General features: G+C 36.6%; 1 protein-coding gene across 2 annotated transcripts in view; it reads right to left on the bottom strand.

The window, feature by feature from the left end:
- The window catches only part of Vrk2 (VRK serine/threonine kinase 2), a 102,969-nt gene that overhangs the window by 38,101 nt on the left and 46,899 nt on the right, over positions 1–17,969 (bottom strand). The gene's annotated exons all lie outside the window — the stretch shown is intronic.

Raw genomic sequence — 17,969 nt, 5'->3', positions numbered from 1 at the left:
ATGCAGGACTTCTGGTCTTTTAGACTGATCCATATCACTACTGTTATCTTTGTAAGTCAATCAGAATTGCAAGCAGGGTCTCCAAACAGAAACATAGACTGTTCAAAGTCAGACAATTCAAATGAATTTTTCTCATATTACTTTTGGAGAGAAGTGGGAAGGAGTAGTTTTACGGATATGTCATATGTAGAATGGAGAATTGCTGGACATTTTTTGCAACACAGATTCAGAAAATGTAGTTCCCACCCATCTGCTACCATTCCATTCCCCTGCTCCAAAACAAAGCAGTTTCAACTTTTAACACATGTAGTTTCATATATATATTTCTTTACAAAGTAGGAAATATTTCCAGAAGTGGCTTCAAGATAATAGATAATTATAACCTGCATTTTAAAAGAAAATTCAGTATTTGGATATTAGTTTAAACTTTTGGTTTTAGGATAGCTTAAGTAGAGGATATTTTGAACTTCAAAATATAAAAGCACAAATTTTATTTGTTGGAGAATATCACTTGCTAGACTGAAAACACATATTTTCATTTGTCTCCCTCTCCCACATGTGCTGCTTCTCAGTATATCCTTAAAAGTAACAAATTTCTCCACCTTAAATAACCACACACTTCAGGAACAGTTGCTTCCCTTCACTATTTCTGATGCATTTATTTATCTCTTTATTTCAAGAACTAAATAGACTTCACCTGGAAGGGTATATATGATAATTCAGCAAACAGAATTATGTTTTAGTACATAAGAGCAGTTTACTATTTTTTAGAAAGTGCTATCAAAAAGCTTTTCATGTTGTCATAAGACCAAAATTTTAAGAAAGAATACTAGGCACCAGGGGTGTTCAGTACTTTCATTGACCCCAACCATCCTTCTGAATTCCTACAGGTAGGTAACATTATCACCATTTTGTTCCTGTGGAAATGGAGGCTTAATGTATCTGTATGAGTTGTGTAAGAAAAGGCAGCCAGGATTCTATAGCAGTTCTGACTTTAGAGTCTTCACTCTCAGTCACTGTCAAAAAAAAAAAAAAATGCAGCAGGCAATTGAGTTAAACTCACAAGGGAAACTTTCTTCTCCAATGAAACAAAAGGCAGGAAAGTTTATAAGTGCTAGTGAGCCAGTGGGAGAGTACTAGAGAATGTTAGGGGGACATTGGTCAATGTGAATATGCCACCTATGTTTGCTAACTGGCACTGGGTTACTGTATCCCACAGAGACTACCATCCTGCATAGGGACAACTCCCAGTTCCTTAACAAAAACATGCCTATGTTCTAAAATTTGTAAGACTGGGAGAAAATCTGTCTCAAAGGGACAGGAAAGGATTTACAATTTTGAGTTTTCTTAAGTGAATACTCTAAGAAAAGGGAAGTCAAGACTATGGTCGGGAAGAAACCTGTCAAAAGTTTAGTTAGGTTGATGGGCTCCTTATAACCATCTTGGTCTTTGCTTAGCCATAGGTCTTAGAGTTGTGCTAGGATGCTCAAAATTTGGCAGAGCAAGGTTTAAAGACAAGAAGCTAATAATATAGAAAGAAGGCATATATTAACTATATTTTAGTCAATGAATATTTCAGATGTAAAAGTGATTTAAAGCATGCACAGTCACAGCTTCAAGGAGCATGCATATACTCTAAGAAAGTGATCTTTAAAGCACGCTAGGTATTATCCAGCCAACCAGAAATGCTCTTGTTAGTCTTAATAAGAGTTATAGGTAGAACTCAAAGGATCATGAATGATCAAAATATAAAATTAAGATTTCTTAGCAAAAAGAACAAGTCTCCACTCCCTTCCCAACTCTCATACATCTTTTTTTTACAATCTACTAATTCAGATTTTTGTCTCCTAATTTAGCATATAGTTCAAAATATTTATATTCATATAGCTTTACAAGAATTGACCTGGAAAATTCTAAAATTTTTAATGAAAAGTTTGCATATCACTAGCATACATCATCAACACTATTAGAAATATAGTCAGGGCTCTATTGAAGATATCTAGGGGTGAATGGAGACTTTATGTAATAGAAAGCAAAGTCAATAATCTGTCTCAAATAACCAAAATGTCAACAAATTAATTTGACTCAATTATGTCAAACTCAAAGTTTTACAGACAGTCTAGAATTTTGCCAGAACAATTCAAAGACAGGGAATAAGGGCTTGGAAAAATCGTCAAACAAGAAAAAGGAGGGAATAAAGGAGCTAACATTTATGAGATTCTATTATGTGACAATTACTGGGCAAAGTACTTTTCACAAATTAGTTCATTAAATCTACACAACTATTCTCAAACCAGGTAGCACTGGTTTGATTCTATGAGGAAGCTGACCATTCACTACTTAAATAACTTGCTCATGAAACGAAGATGGAAGCAGTACTCAAATCCAGATCAGTATGACTTCCAAAATCATCCTCTCTTCCCCTCTTAAAAAAATATAGAAGTGTCTCTGTCAATTTCTGAAGTCATATCAACATCAAAAATAAGTTGAAGCAGAACCCAATCTACAGTAGGGGTCACAGGCTAGGACTTATTTTTGTACCCTTTAAAACTAAGAAAATGTACATTTTTATGTGAAAGCTGAGAGAGGAAAAATACATGACTGTAAAAGGAAGGAAGAAAGGAAGGCAGGAGAGAAAAGAGAAGCAGGGAAGGGAAGGAGGAAGGAACTAATAGAGAACCACATGCGGCCCAAGGAGCTCAAAGCCTAAAATATTTACTATCTGGCTCTTCACAGAAGAGGTATGTCAACCTCTAGGATGAAATTTGGTTTAGTTATTTTTTATACTATCCTTTTTTCTCTCTGTGTAAAATAAAAAACAGATAGCTTATACTTTTTCACTTTACATATAAATATGTATAATATTCCTAGTTTTAGGCAGGCCTGCCTTAGGAAACCCAAAGATTTACACCAGAATTGAGTATGGGGTGATTATTTGCATTGTAATAAGACTAGCCATAGGAATATTTAAATAGCTATCTCTCTAATGCATTTTAAGTGAGTTTCTTTTTATGCCCTTTTTCTGAATACAGTAACCCCTTCCTTCCTCCATAAGTACAAAGGACAGCCCTGCTTCAGAGTACTTTCTATTGTACTTTGCTGCCTCTCACATTTCCATATGACACTCCATATCAATTATGTCCCTTTCCAACTTCTTGAGGGGAGATGCACCATGTCAGTATCCACATTTACTAAGTGCAAGTTACCAGTGCTCACTGAAACCATTCCCTTGGAGGGTCTCATTGTTTTAGTGTACTTCTTATATCGTTCCCCTGAAAAACACCCAAATGGAACTAATGCTTCCATGGACTCTCAATTTTAATATCTTATAACTTAACAGATAGTGTGGCACCCATCAAGGTACACTCCCATTAAAAAAGGATTGGCCTTTCACCTATAAGGAATACAATAGGCCCACAGCCTCCAGCAGCAGGGCCACTGGATCTGCTGCACAGCCTGAGAACAAAAGCCATACTATTCTTAGGCAGCCTCACAGATGACTAGTCATGGGGAGGAAAGGGAACCCTCTTCTACTCAGTTGGTATCTCCAATCATCATCATCATCATCATGTAAAAATCTTTTTATTTATGTTTATTATCATTACTTTATAATAAATTATAATGATAAATATTATTAGAAATAGTTATTTGTTGGCATTATTTTTTTAAAAAATTATTATTTAAAAAAATAATAATCTTTGCTATGGAGCCCAGAGATGGGTAGGCCGAGAATGTCAAATATGCATTGCAGTCCAATGTTCTCCCTTTCACAAGGGTCAGATCCACAGCCTACCCTGAGAGCTTCCCTATCCAATTGTGTTTACTCTTTTTATCTTGCACAGGTATCATATTCCCTTCTCCCAACGAAGTCCTTGTATCCTAATTGTCTCAGCATCTGTCTCCCTGAGAACCTCATTTGACACAGCTCGTCAGTAAATAATATCCTTGATTAATAAATGAAATGAAGATGAAAAACACATAATCCTTCAAGTACTACCAATGAGAACACAATTTGCCATAAGCCAGGATGTACCCATATACACCTTATTCTCAAGTTTTGCACTTGGTTAAGCTTTTATTTCCAGTTGCCTTTGCTGCCTGATGCTTGCATGGACAATAAAGGCTTTATTTTTCCAGAAGAATGGGTGAACTAAGGATTAAAAAGCATCCTGTGACAATTCTCCTTGACATAATTTGTATCAGAAGGGCCTTTATCCTCAACTGGGCACTTCTCCTGCGCCACCCCAAGTACACTCTTACCTTCTACCACACTTTCAGAATTCACACTTCTACTTCCTGGACTCACCTGAAACCTATCCTGGCACTGAGATACTTTCAATCATGAGCAATGTCTTGGTTTTCACTTGTATCCCTGTGGTTTACTATTATAATAATGTAAAAAAGTATTTAGCTTTTATTTATGTCTCAGTTCCATATCTGGAAGCTGTAAGCTCCAAGGAGAGGAAAGATCAGGATAAGGTGCACACACCTTTGTATCTGTGACATCTCAAAGGCCTTCTGCATGGTAGGTTTAAATAAAATTTTATTGATTTGACTTGATAATAATTGGACCAACTGAACTAATTTCTTTCCATAGATATCTGGGCACCAAGCATAATAAACTATTGGGAATTGTACATTTTAATAAGAAAAAAAAACGTACATTCATTGAACTCTTGCTAAGTGAGGGCATTAAGTGCCTTATACTAGACAAATCATTTAAACCTGATTAGTCTAATAAGTTATTTTAAGTTCTTCTAAGGATGAGAAAATAGGATAAGGTTTGGTGTTCTGTGCAAAACAAACTTATAGCAGCTAGAAAAGCTGGGCTTTGAACTTAAATCAGTCTGACCAGAAGACTGAGTTATTTTCTATCTGGCCCACATTGAGGAAAGGGAGAGAGCTTAGCACATCTGTAGGTAGAGAAGTAAGATATGCTCTGACAATATGAAAGTTTTCAGCAAGTTGAGATTATTTCCATTAATAAGACTCAGAAGAAGCAGCAACATTTAAATTGGGCCTTGAAATACATCTAAGATTTCCACAAATGGAGATAGGGAAGAAGAAACAACACAAGAAGGAAAACAAGGTGTGGGTTGGCGGGTACTGGTAGTCTAGAGGTTAGTGGAAACACAAGTCAGAAAAAAAAAAGATCCACGTTCATTTACAAAGAGCCTTGGAAATGGTGCTAAGAAGCTGGAACACAATTTTTGTAAGTAAATTCATGTCACTGAAAGGCTTTGCAAGAAAAAATATCAGCATTGGCAGCAGAACGGAGTGTCAAATTAGGAGACTATGACAGTAGTTCAGGCAAGAGGAGCCTGGACTAGTGGTACTGGTGAAGGGAGACAAAAAAGGCCACAAATTATAGGATGGTTTTTTGAGGTGGGGACTGTAAAGAGAGAGTGACTGGATAGGGAAATGAGGATTCAATGAACAGAGAAAAAAGGGATCAGAGGAGGAAAAGATGTTTTTAAAATAAAATGATAACTTTTGTACTCAAAGCAAACTGGCCAGTTGGAGATGAACAGTCTAGACCAACTAGCTTCTGTTTCTGTCAGCTTATGTTGGAACTGAGTGACACAGTAGCAGCTGATGGAAAAGAGTATAAAGGATCTCTTTCTCATCAAGGTTTGATCTTCCTGCTCCTGGAGAATCAGGATTCCCCAGTAAGGAGTAGCTAGACTGGCTCAAATGGAAATATAACTTTCAATTGGGAAGATTCAGTGAAGGATAGTCAAGAATAGGAGCTCTGGAATCAGATTCCCTGGGTGTAAGTCCTGGCTTTACCTCTGATTCCTACTGTATTCCTAGCCAAGTTACTTTACTTCTTTGTACTTCTGTTTCATCATCTAAGAAATAACCTACCCCTCTCAAGTGGTATTGAAAGGACCAAGTGATTTAAACCTATCAAAGTCTTAGACTAGTATCCAGAACATAGCAAAACCCAGAAAATAACAGCTAACCAGACTATAAATCATGTTTCATAAAACTAAAGAATTCTTGTGGGGCAAAATAAAAAAAAATGGGTTCTTATCAGCATGACAACCAATAAAAGATGGTATTTTCTAGCAATTGTATTGGAGGGCTGTGAGGGATAATCTGGTCCCTATTTCTCTCCTTGGTTCTAGTGGCCTATGGCACTCCTTGGCTTGTAAATGGTGTTCCCCGTCTCTTCACATCTGTCTCCATGTTCAAATTTCCCCTCTTCATGAGATCACAAACCATACTGAAGTGAGTCCTCCCTAATATTAGACCTCACTTTAATTTGATCATCTGCAAAGACTCTATTGCCAAATAAGGTCACTCTCACAGGTAATGGAGATGAGGCCTTCAAAAGCTTTTGAGGAAACAATTCCATCTACAGCAATCACCATTCTGTTTGTAAATAACCAGAAAGGGTTCTCGCTACAAGAAAGCACTCATAATGGCCACATTCAACTGTGAAGGTCTCTTGACATTGATAGATCTCTTGCAAAAGAAATTTACGATATGCACAAATGACTTACTGTACCTGGCTATACTACTGCTGGAAGTAACTGTTACAACTGAATGCTGACTAAATAAAAAATTCATATATGCATTAATCTCTTCAATTTCTTATTGTTCCCTTATCATTCATATATTAAGTGTATTATACATTCCATACTCTCTGCCAGTTGATGGTAACAAATCAGTCGATAGAACACAACCCTAGTTTTCCCATTGACATGATCACAAATTTGATTTTCTGAAAGTCCAGTACACAGTACAGAGAGAATCACACTAACCTAGTTCTATACCAGTAGTTTCTTAAATCAGATCTGCAGCTAACTACCAGTTCTATATGGTGAGAAATGAAAGGGACAAAAGAGATCACGTAGGCTACTCAATTTACAGAAGGGGAAGATGGACCACTAAAAAGCCTACTGAATTATTTAAAGGAGAAAGAGATCTGCAGTACTGGAGTTTTATTAACTAGAATAAAAATTATCTGTATTCCCAACTTCTCATAAATTTAGAATACAGAAGAAAGTGAAAGAAATAAAACAGTACCTGATATTAAGAAATGGCTGTTAATTTTGTTGAGTGCTAATGACATGATGACATGATGAACTTCATTATTTTGAAGATGTATACATACTTACATATTTAAGTAGTATGTCATAATATTTATAATTTACTATAAAATACTTCAGCCAAAAAAATCAATAAAACAAAAATTTTAAATGTTAATTTTTAAAGCAAGGTATCTATGGAGCCCACTAATTTGTAGTATGTTTAAAATTTTTCAAAATAAAGTTTAAAAAATATACTTTGCCTAGAGACAAAATTTTATATTTAACAGGTTCTCAGAGTTTTAGCACTGGAAAATAAGCATTGCAAAATATTAAATACAGACCCAAATTACAAATTATAGTTATTATGATATTGTCTTCAATATTTTCCATCCATTGATACACTCTCATAAGACTAATCACATAGCTATCATTCTCATAGTATTCTGAAATACAAATTTTTAAACAATGGTTGCAATTTGATTTTGAAACAGACATCTTAATATGTTTAAGAATAAACTTTCGAGCTAGGTGTGGTGGCAGCTATCTGTAATCCTAGCTACTTGGAAGGCTGAGGCAAGAGAATCATAAGTTTCAGCAACTTAGCAAGGCCAGTTTCAGCAACTTAGCAAGACCTGTCCCAAAATAAAAATTTTTAAAAAGGGCTTGAAATGTGGCTTAGAGGGTTATGCACCCCTGAGTTTAATCTTGGTACAAAAAAAGAAAAATAATAATAAATTGATAAGAGAAACATTGTTATATCATGTATTTGATTAAGTATTTCTTAAAAAATTAAGTAAATAAACTGGAGTTCAGAAAAATAATAACACACCACAGAAAGTTAAATGAAAATAAAATTTAGGATTGACTACTTTCATTTGACAAATCATACTGAAAGAATTCTAAAATAGCTCATAGAAGTGATTATAACATATTCAATTTTTATTCAAAGAAACATTTGGTGATAGGATTATTTTTTAAATATGCACTATTAATATAAAATTCATAAAATTTTAAAAATTCATAAAATTTTAAAAATAAAATATCATTCCTTAAAAAAGTCATAGGAACAATTTCAAGTTTCCTTTTTTAACTAAAAATATACAGTAGGATTTCACTAGGAAAAAATAATATGCATGTCACTATATGCTACAAGTGGCCAACATCACCATGTTATATTTAATCTATGACACAACCCTATCCACGTGATAGCAAACCACTTTAAAACAGCCTCACCAGCCGTAACATACAGTTAATGTTATGGCATTATCAAGCTAAGATATACAACACTACTTAAGGTATTATAAGAACTAAATTTTATATATGTTCAACAAAGAAAATGCCACTCCCAAAATTGTAACCGTATTATGTACACATACCATGTAAAATTCTTAGAACACTTCAAACTCCATCTTACAAGCAACCATGATTGATAAATAGATTGTGTTAGAATTCCCTCTAGCCCACAGTGAACAAGCAACTTTAATAAGGCTTATGACCCTAAACTATGGATATTTGAGAGACTCTGAAAGTATTTTGTCACCAGATATATAGGTCAGATGCTACAATTCCTTCTCCAAAATCTATAATTTTTTTTCTAAATTTAAACTTTTTAACTTCCTTAGTTTTGCAACAATAGGCTGTGGAAACTTTATAAGAAACATTTCCTTCTGGAATGAGCATTCAGTACTTGGCGAATAAATTTTTAGAGAATCACAGAATTTTAGAGCTAGAAGGAGTCTCTGAGATCACTTAGCTGAAGTCTCTTATTGTATAAGTGAAAGTTAAAGGCTGCAGATCTGATCGATGGCAGATCTGGGACTGGAACCTGGTCTCCTGAGTTATTCCAGCATGGCTCCCAGCAGTCAGGAGGGCCATCACAGGTCCTAAGTCATGTTTAACACTCCAGATGTTGACATGAAGAGCTGCTCTCTACCTGTGAGGGTCACCCTCTTTGACTTAGTATGCAGCTTTGTAATAGAAAGATACTGAATATGAACAGGCATGCAACTTTACAATCAAGGTACTTCTGGCAACAAGTCAGATAACAGATACTATATCTAAACTGGCTTCATGTCTTAGACAGTCAATGAAGTATCACTTGAAGAGTTACATAAAAGAAATATGTACACAGGCCCCATAAATATAAAAGGAAGAAAGAGAATTGTACCTATCTATAAGCCTTAAGGAGTTCATTTTTGTTCAAAATATAAAATAACACAAGGCAAGTGATACCTGAGAGCTTCTAGGCTTAAAATACATATTTGGAGCTAAAGGGAATCAGAAAAGGAGATCAGTATAGACCAGAATCAAGACTTCACCCAAAAGTAGGGATGTACGGTGGCACAAGAAAAAAAAAATGCTTTTGATTAACAGGGAGTGCACCACTGGACTAAAAGGTCTGGTTTTGGCTAAACTGCATCAACCTTCTTCACTGTGACCCCTGAGAGATCCAGGGTTTTACTGAAAACCACCACTTGGCATTACTTCTGGTAATGCCTACATAAGCAACAAAAAACATTTGTTTTCTAAATACTAGATCAGTACTTATAAGCCTAACTCTCCAGTTATAAATTAGACAATAGTATATTCTAAAATCAGGAAACTTTAAAACTTAGCTTAGGTTGTCCAAGAGTTTACCTTAGGTAGTCCAAGAGTTTACTATGATGTTTACCTATTTCTATAGGAAGATTCAGAAAGACATTAAAGGACATCACACAATAAATGTTTTAAAAATTAGTTAATACTTTTATAGTATCATTCCTTAAAAAATTAGTTAATGCTTTTATATTATCGTTCCTTAAAATGTTATCTCTTCTATGCTTCTTAATTTAAAGTTTTAATTTGATATTTAAACAAACCTATAAAAAGGACAAATAACATTTTATATAGGAAATAGGGTATTACCACTGAAGTATTTTGTTTAGTCTTTTGTCTAAAATAATTAATTCTTTAAGATCCTTGTTAAAATTGAGATGGCTTGAAGGATTGGAAATCCCTGATCAGGCATGGTGGCGCATGTCTGTAATCCCAGATACTTGTGACTCTGAGGCAGGAGGAAAAAATTCAAGGGGAGCCTTAGCAACTTAGAGAGAGACTATCTCAAAATAAAAATTGAAAAAAAAAACATAGGAAATTTCTAGATTTGTTTTAACATCTAAATCAAGATAATACAATGGCATGTTTTCAAGAAACACAAGAAAAAGTGAACTAAGTATTTTAAATCCATCCAAGTTTATCTTTCAAGTATCAATGCAATCTTTATAAGTTTAAAAAAATGCAGTGCCAAGACCCGTGGCACACACCTGTAGCCCCAGTGAATCAGGAAGATTGCAAATTTGAGGCTGGCCTCAGCAACTTAATGTGGCCCTAGGCAACTTAACAAGACTCTGTCTCAAAATTAAAAATAAAGTAAACAAAACCAAAAGGGTTAGAAATGTGGCTCAGTGGTTAAGCACCCTGGGTTTGATCTATGGTAAAAACAAAACAAAAAACAACAAAGTGGACATGTACCAATGGGCACTTCTTGAACAATGTACCAGGAGATGAGCTACATGCAATCAGAAAATGACAGAATAACTTTGGTGAGAAGACAGAAGGGTAAGTACTTAAAATATTACATCTAATAATAAAACAAAACATAGGACAAATTAAAGGAATTATAAAAATGTATTTTTTTTAAAAAAGTAAAATTAGTACAGCTAAAACATGAGATGACAATGGTAAGACAAAGAAAAAAGTGAAATAAATTCAATGATAATGAATAAGCAGTACATGGAAGTAAATGAATACAACAGCTATAATTATAGAAGTAAAAGACTGAATAATAAAAGGGCCTCAGAGTCTCTTCAACAGATAGAAAGGTCAAGTTAGTAACAATGAAACCACAACTTTTCTAAATATCTCCTCCATCCTTCAAATATATTTAAAGGATATAAGATCAAATTAAATATATAAAATTAAAAAGGAGATAGAGTAAATATTGTAATGACTATCCCATAGCAAAGCAACTATATTTATAGGAAGAAGCTACAGGAGAATAAAGGAGACAGAATTGCACATAAGAGATTTTTGTACCTTCTTGTATAAAATATATCACCTGGATAAAATCTAAGTAAAGGTATTGATTACAAATAGAGTCACTAAGGCGGATAATTTAGGTATATATTAAACTTTATACTCTGAAAATAAGGACTATTTCTTAAGCAAACATGGAAGACTAACAAAAACTAATCATCTTCTAAGTAACAAGTAAACTACAAAGAGTAAAATCACTAAAATATCCAAATCATACTGTAATAAATTTAAGCAATTATAAAAAAACAATTTTAATAAAAATTTAAGAAACTTTTACTGAATCACTTTTTGGCAAAGGAAAAATATAAGCCTTCTAAAAACTATACAGGTAAAAATACTGTATATCAAAATCCATGAGAGACAAATCAGTAACCAGAGGAAAATTCATAGCCTTAAACACTATGGAAATAGCTTTTAAAAAAGAATGATTTAAAGATGGTGGAATAGTGCAAGACAGCATTTCTCTTAGCTTAGCTACCCAGAACTCAAACAGTGAGAATACCATGTCTCCCTGATACTTAGAGTGAAAAATCCCGAGACTGGAGGGGCAGTCTGCCCTAGGTGAACCATGGACTGCTTGACTCATTATTCAGATATATTAAAAAATAAGGAGGAACCTCTCCATCTTCTGTGATCCAAGAGCTATCTTGGGACTGCAGCACTGTGTAGCCTATAGAAACTGAAACCCACGTCTGTAAGTTTTCCACTAGGTCTGCGTAGGCCTGTCTGAGCCTAGCAATCCAATGGAAAGTCAGACAACTGGGAGCATTTAACCCCGGGGAAACATAGGTTAGAAAGGCTGAAGAAAGCTGGGCTGTGGTTGCTTGCTTTGAGGTAGATTTCAACCCCACTTTTTTCCCCTTGTCCATCTTTCACAGCCTCATCTTCCCTCAGGGCCATCATTATATGACAAGGGTCTGTTGCAGGGTCCCTTAAACTTTGTTAAATGGCTGTCACAATAGGAAAAAAATGTAGTGATAAAGCATAGTGTACCCCTGTCTCACTTTAGCTTGCTGCAATTTGCCATTACCTTGTCCCATATCATAGGATCAAAAACATCAGCAGCACTTATCCATGGACTGGTATCAAACATAGCCAGAATTTCTAGGCTTCTCTCTTATACAAGGTTAAAACTCAAGTATAAGAGAGTGTGCAGCACTTGCAGCTGCGAGTCTTTGGGGGAACTTGGTAGGTTCCCCATTTCCCCTTCCTCACTGCTCTGTGAGGGGCCACCCTGTCTTAATAGGCTTACCTCAGGTCCCTGCTTGGGCACCAGCTGCATGGGCTATCTCTCATCCAGCCAGGAGGTCCACAGAACAGGGTAGAGTGTGGCTGTGGAGTCGCTATTCAAGACCTCCGGAGACCAAGTAGAAAGTAGGTCTGATTTTATTGCGCAGTTACTATGTATACATACTCAGGCAATAGCTAAGCAGATTACAGGCAGCCACCAATGCAATTTCTGGCTAACTGTCCTTGGAGCAACCAATCAAGGAAGGGGCCATGGAGCAAGCTCAGGGACTGCAACAGGAAGCCTCACACCCAGGGCTGTGCCTAAGGAGTAAGAGGTTTGCTGCTCACACGCCTAGTACAAGGGAGTGGTTTGCCACTCAGACACCCTTAACGTATGCCACATATGCAGTACTCCATGCACTTGTCCCCAAACTGGCCTCTTCCCAGTTTAGCAAATCTTGAAGCACAAAGGAGCAGATGGGGTCCCTGATTCCCTCCTGAGTCCCACATCCACCAATCCCTGAATCCTGCCAAATCAAGCATCAGCCCAGCACCCAACAGGGACATCCAGCTTACCAATCCCCCAAACCCTCCCTATTCCCCAAGCCAGCCCATCACCTGCAGCTATGTGGCCAATCTGCAGGTCTCAACACCTGGTCTTGCTCTGCCTGATACAACAGTTTTCTGAGATGGGTGCAGAGTCTGATGACCAGCCCTTAGGACCACCTGGGAGAGAAGTACATGACTGGGGGTGGGAGGAGATTGAGTCTAGAGACTAAATCAGAGACCAGAATCATGGGGTCTGTAGGCAACATAAGAGGCTAAGATCAGGCTCGTATATCATATGAGTGGAACCCAAAAGAGATTCCTAGGGTGCAGTCTTCCAACTCAAAGCAGCAATTGTTACACTCTGCCTCCAGTGCTAACCTGGCTACCCTAGAAACTCTCACCATTCTAAGGGTGGAGCTACCATCAAACTCCAGATAACCACTCCTATTGGCTGAGAAGGGAAGAGGCAATTGTTCAATTTTCCATCGAAATCCTTTTTCTTTTGTTCTCTCTCTCACATCTTTACCATTTTTGAAACCAAGTATTTTTTACACATCAATTTATTGGGGACTGGGATGTCTGAATAGTATATCATAGTTTTGTTGTATATTCTTTTGTTTTTACTTTTTAAATTTTTAAAATAAAGTTTTACTTTATATATATTTTTCCTCTCACTTATCTGTTTGCCTGGATTTTCTTTCCCTCTTTTTTCCTTCTAACAGCCAACCTCTATTAATTCCTCTTTCACTGTTCCTATAATAATTTTTAACTTCTATCTTCTCTCCTCCTTCTTCATAAACACCACATCCTACACCACTTCTGTTCTCTCCTTCTCCCCCATTTAAAACTGTAAACCCTTTTGGCAAACCTACTGTTTATCTTATAGACATAATTGAACACATCAGTTCTGTGTAATACAATAAAACTGTAGATGTAGGAGCTATTTGGCTTAAGGCTGTCTATTATTTGCACTGGGTGCTCTTAATATTGGTCTCCTCCTTAAAGGCAAGGTACTGGAAACATTAAGGGATACTATAATAGTCTACATAGTAGAAACTGTACTGCCTCAGATCCATACTACTAGATGGAAAGACATACAAACAATATGAAAAAAAAACAAGGTAATTAAGCACTCCAAACAAACCAAGATGCTCCAATAATAGAATAAATTGACAACACAGAGGAAGAAATGTCAAGAGTTCAGAATGTACTCAGTTAAACTGATCTTCAATGTGAAGGAGGATATCAGAGTAAAATCAGAGATGAATTTTAGGAGGTGAAAGATCACTTAAATAAAACGATAGATTCTGAAAAGAAATCAAACAGAAATCCATGAAATGAAGGAATCATTAAACTAAACTAAAAATTCAATGGAAAGTATCACCAACATAGACCATTTGTAAGACAAAATCTCAGGCAATGAAGATAAAATATACAATCCTAAAAGTGAAGTTAACCACACAGAAGACATGGTAACAAAGCATGAACAGAACTTCTAAGAATTATAACATGAAAAGACTAAATTTAAGATTTACTGGGATAGATGAAGGCACAGAGATACAAACCAAAGAATGCACATTCTGAACAATTAAATAATATCAGAAAATTTCCCAAACCTAAAGAATGAAATGGAAAATCAAATACAAGAGGCTTAAAGTATCCGAAATGTACAAAATTACACCAGAGCGGAGGGGTAGAGCCGCCAACCGCGCCTGCAAGGTAGGCGGACCTGCAACCCACCAGCAGAACAGGCACAGCGGCCTGCTGAGGGACAGAGCCACCCCCTCCCCACCGCGCCTGCAAGGTAGGCGGAACTGTGACCACCAGAACAGGCCCAGCGGCCCGCAGAGGGGCAGAGCCGCCAACCGCGCCTGCAAGGTAGGCGGACCTGCGACCCACCGGCAGAACAGGCCCAGAAACCCACGGAGGGGCAAGAGAAGAGAGAGAACTCAAATTACTAGCATATAGGATGAAAAAGGCAATATCACAACAGACACTTCAGAAATACAGAAGATAATCAGAAATTATTTTGAATCCTTATACTCCAATAAAATAGAAGTTAGTGAAGGCATAGATAAATTTCTTAAGTCATATGATCTGCCCAGATTGAGTCAGGAGGATATAGACAACCTAAACAGACCAATATCAATTGAGGAAATAGAAGAAAGCATCAAAAGACTACCAACTAAGAAAAGCCCAGGACCAGATGGGTATACAGCAGAGTTTTACAAAACCTTTAAAGAGGAACTAATACCAAAACTTTTCAAGCTATTTCAGGAAATAGAAAAAGAGGGAGAACTTCCAAATTCATTCTGCGAGGCCAACATCACCCTGATTCCTAAACCAGACAAAGACACTTCAAAGAAAGAAAACTACAGACCAATATCTCTAATGAACCTAGATGCAAAAATCCTCAATAAAATTCTGGTGAATCGGATACAAAAACATATCAAAAAAATTGTGCACCATGACCAAGTAGGATTCATCCCTGGGATGCAAGGCTGGTTCAATATACAGAAATCAATAAATGTTATTCACCACATCAATAGACTTAAAAATAAGAACCAAATGATCATCTCGATAGATGCAGAAAAAGCATTTGACAAAGTACAGCATCCCTTTATGTTCAAAACTCTAGAAAAACTAGGGATAACAGGAACATACCTCAATATTGTAAAAGCAATCTATGCTAAGCCTCAGGCTAGCATCATTCTGAATGGAGAAAAATTGAAGGCATTCCCTCTAAAATCTGGAACAAGACAGGGATGCCCTCTCTCACCACTTCTGTTCAACATAGTTCTCGAAACACTGGCCAGAGCAATTAGACAGATGAAAGAAATTAAAGGCATAAAAATAGGAAAAGAAGAACTTAAATTATCACTATTTGCAGGTGACATGATTCTATACCTAGCAGACCCAAAAGGGTCTACAAAGAAACTATTAGAGCTAATAAATGAACTCAGCAAACTGGCAGGATATAAAATCAACACGCATAAATCAAAGGCATTCCTGTATATCAGCGACAAATCCTCTGAAATGGAAATGAGGACAACCACTCCATTCACAATATCCTCAAAAAAAAAATAAAATACTTGGGAATCAACCTAACAAAAGAGGTGAACGACTTATACAATGAAAACTACAGAACCCTAAAGAGAGATATAGAAGAAGATCTTAGAAGATGGAAAAATATACCCTGTTCATGGATAGGCAGAACTAACATCATCAAAATGGCGATATTACCAAAAGTTCTCTATAGGTTTAATGCAATGCCAATCAAAATCCCAACGGCATTTCTTGTAGAAATATAGAAAGCAATTATCAAATTCATATGGAAAAATAAAAGACCCAGAATAGCAAAAACAACTCTAAGCAGGAAGTGTGAATCAGGCGGTATAGCGATACCAGACCTCAAACTGTACTACAGAGCAATAGTAACAAAAACAGCATGGTACTGGTACCAAAACAGGCGGGTGGACCAATGGTACAGAATAGAGGACACAGAAACCAATCCACAAAACTACAACTATCTTATATTTGATAAAGGGGCTAAAAGCATGAAATGGAGGAAGGATAGCATCTTCAACAAATGGTGCTGGGAAAACTGGAAATCCATATGCAACAAAAAGAAACTGAATCTCTTTCTCTCGCCATGCACAAAAGTTAACTCAAAATGGTCAAGGAGCTTGATATCAAATCAGAGACACGGCATCTGATAGAAGAAAAAGTTGGCTACGATCTACATACTGTGGGGTCGGGCTCCAAATTCCTTAATAGGACACCCATAGCACAAGAGTTAATAACTAGAATCAACAAATGGGACTTACTCAAACTAAAAAGTTTTTTCTCAGCAAAAGAAAAAATAAGAGAGGTAAATTGGGAGCCTACATCCTGGGAACAAATCTTTACTCCTCACACTTCAGATAGAGCCCTAATATCCAGAGTATACAAAGAACTCAAAAAATTAAACAACAAGAAAACAAATAACCCAATCAACAAATGGGCCAAGGACCTGAACAGACACTTCTCAGAGGAGGACATACAGTCAATCAACAAGTACATGAAAAAATGCTCACCATCTCTAGCAGTCAGAGAAATGCAAATCAAAACCACCCTAAGATACCATCTCACTCCAGTAAGATTGGCAGCCATTATGAAGTCAAACAACAACAAGTGCTGGCGAGGATGTGGGGAAAAAGGTACACTTGTACATTGCTGGTGGGACTGCAAATTGGTGCAGCCAATTTGGAAAGCAGTATGGAGATTTCTTGGAAAGCTGGGGATGGAACCACCATTTGACCCAGCTATTCCCCTTCTCGGTCTATTCCCTAAAGACCTAAAAAGAACATGCTACAGGGACACTACTACATCGATGTTCATAGCAGCACAATTCACAATAGCAAGACTGTGGAACCAACCTAGATGCCCTTCAATACACGAATGGATAAAAAAAATGTGGCAGTTATAAACAATGGAGTATTACTCTGCATTAAAAAATGACAAAATCATAGAATTTGCAGGGAAATGGATGGCATTAGAACAGATTATGCTAAGTGAAGCTAGCCAATCCCTAAAAAACAAATGCCAAATGTTTTCTTTGATATAAGGAGAGTAACTAAGAACAGAGTTGGGAGGAAGAGCATGAGAAGAAGATTAACATTAAACAGGGGTGAGAGGTGGGAGGGAAAAGGAAAGAGAAGGGAAATCGCATGGAAATGGAAGGAGACCCTCATGGTTATACAAAATTACATAGAAGAGGAAGTGAGAGGAAAGAGGAAAAAAAAAAACAAGGGGGAGAAATGAATTACAGTAGATGGGGTAGAGAGAGAAGATGGGAGGGGAGGGGATGGGGGATAGTAGAGGATAGGAAAGGCAGCAGAATACAACAGACACTAGTATAGCAATATGTAAAACAGTGGATGTGTAACCGATGTGATGCTGCAATCTGTATACGGGGTAAAAATGGGAGTTCATAACCCACTTGAATCAAAGTGTGAAATATGATTTGTCAAGAACTATGTAATGTTTTGAACAACCAACAATAAAAATTAAAGAAAAAAAAATTACACCAGACCA

Source organism: Marmota flaviventris, chromosome 14, assembly GCF_047511675.1.
Source record: "Marmota flaviventris isolate mMarFla1 chromosome 14, mMarFla1.hap1, whole genome shotgun sequence".
Taxonomy (NCBI): domain Eukaryota; kingdom Metazoa; phylum Chordata; class Mammalia; order Rodentia; family Sciuridae; genus Marmota; species Marmota flaviventris.
Note: the sequence above shows the minus strand (reverse complement) of the source record. Positions and strands in the feature narration are given on the sequence as shown.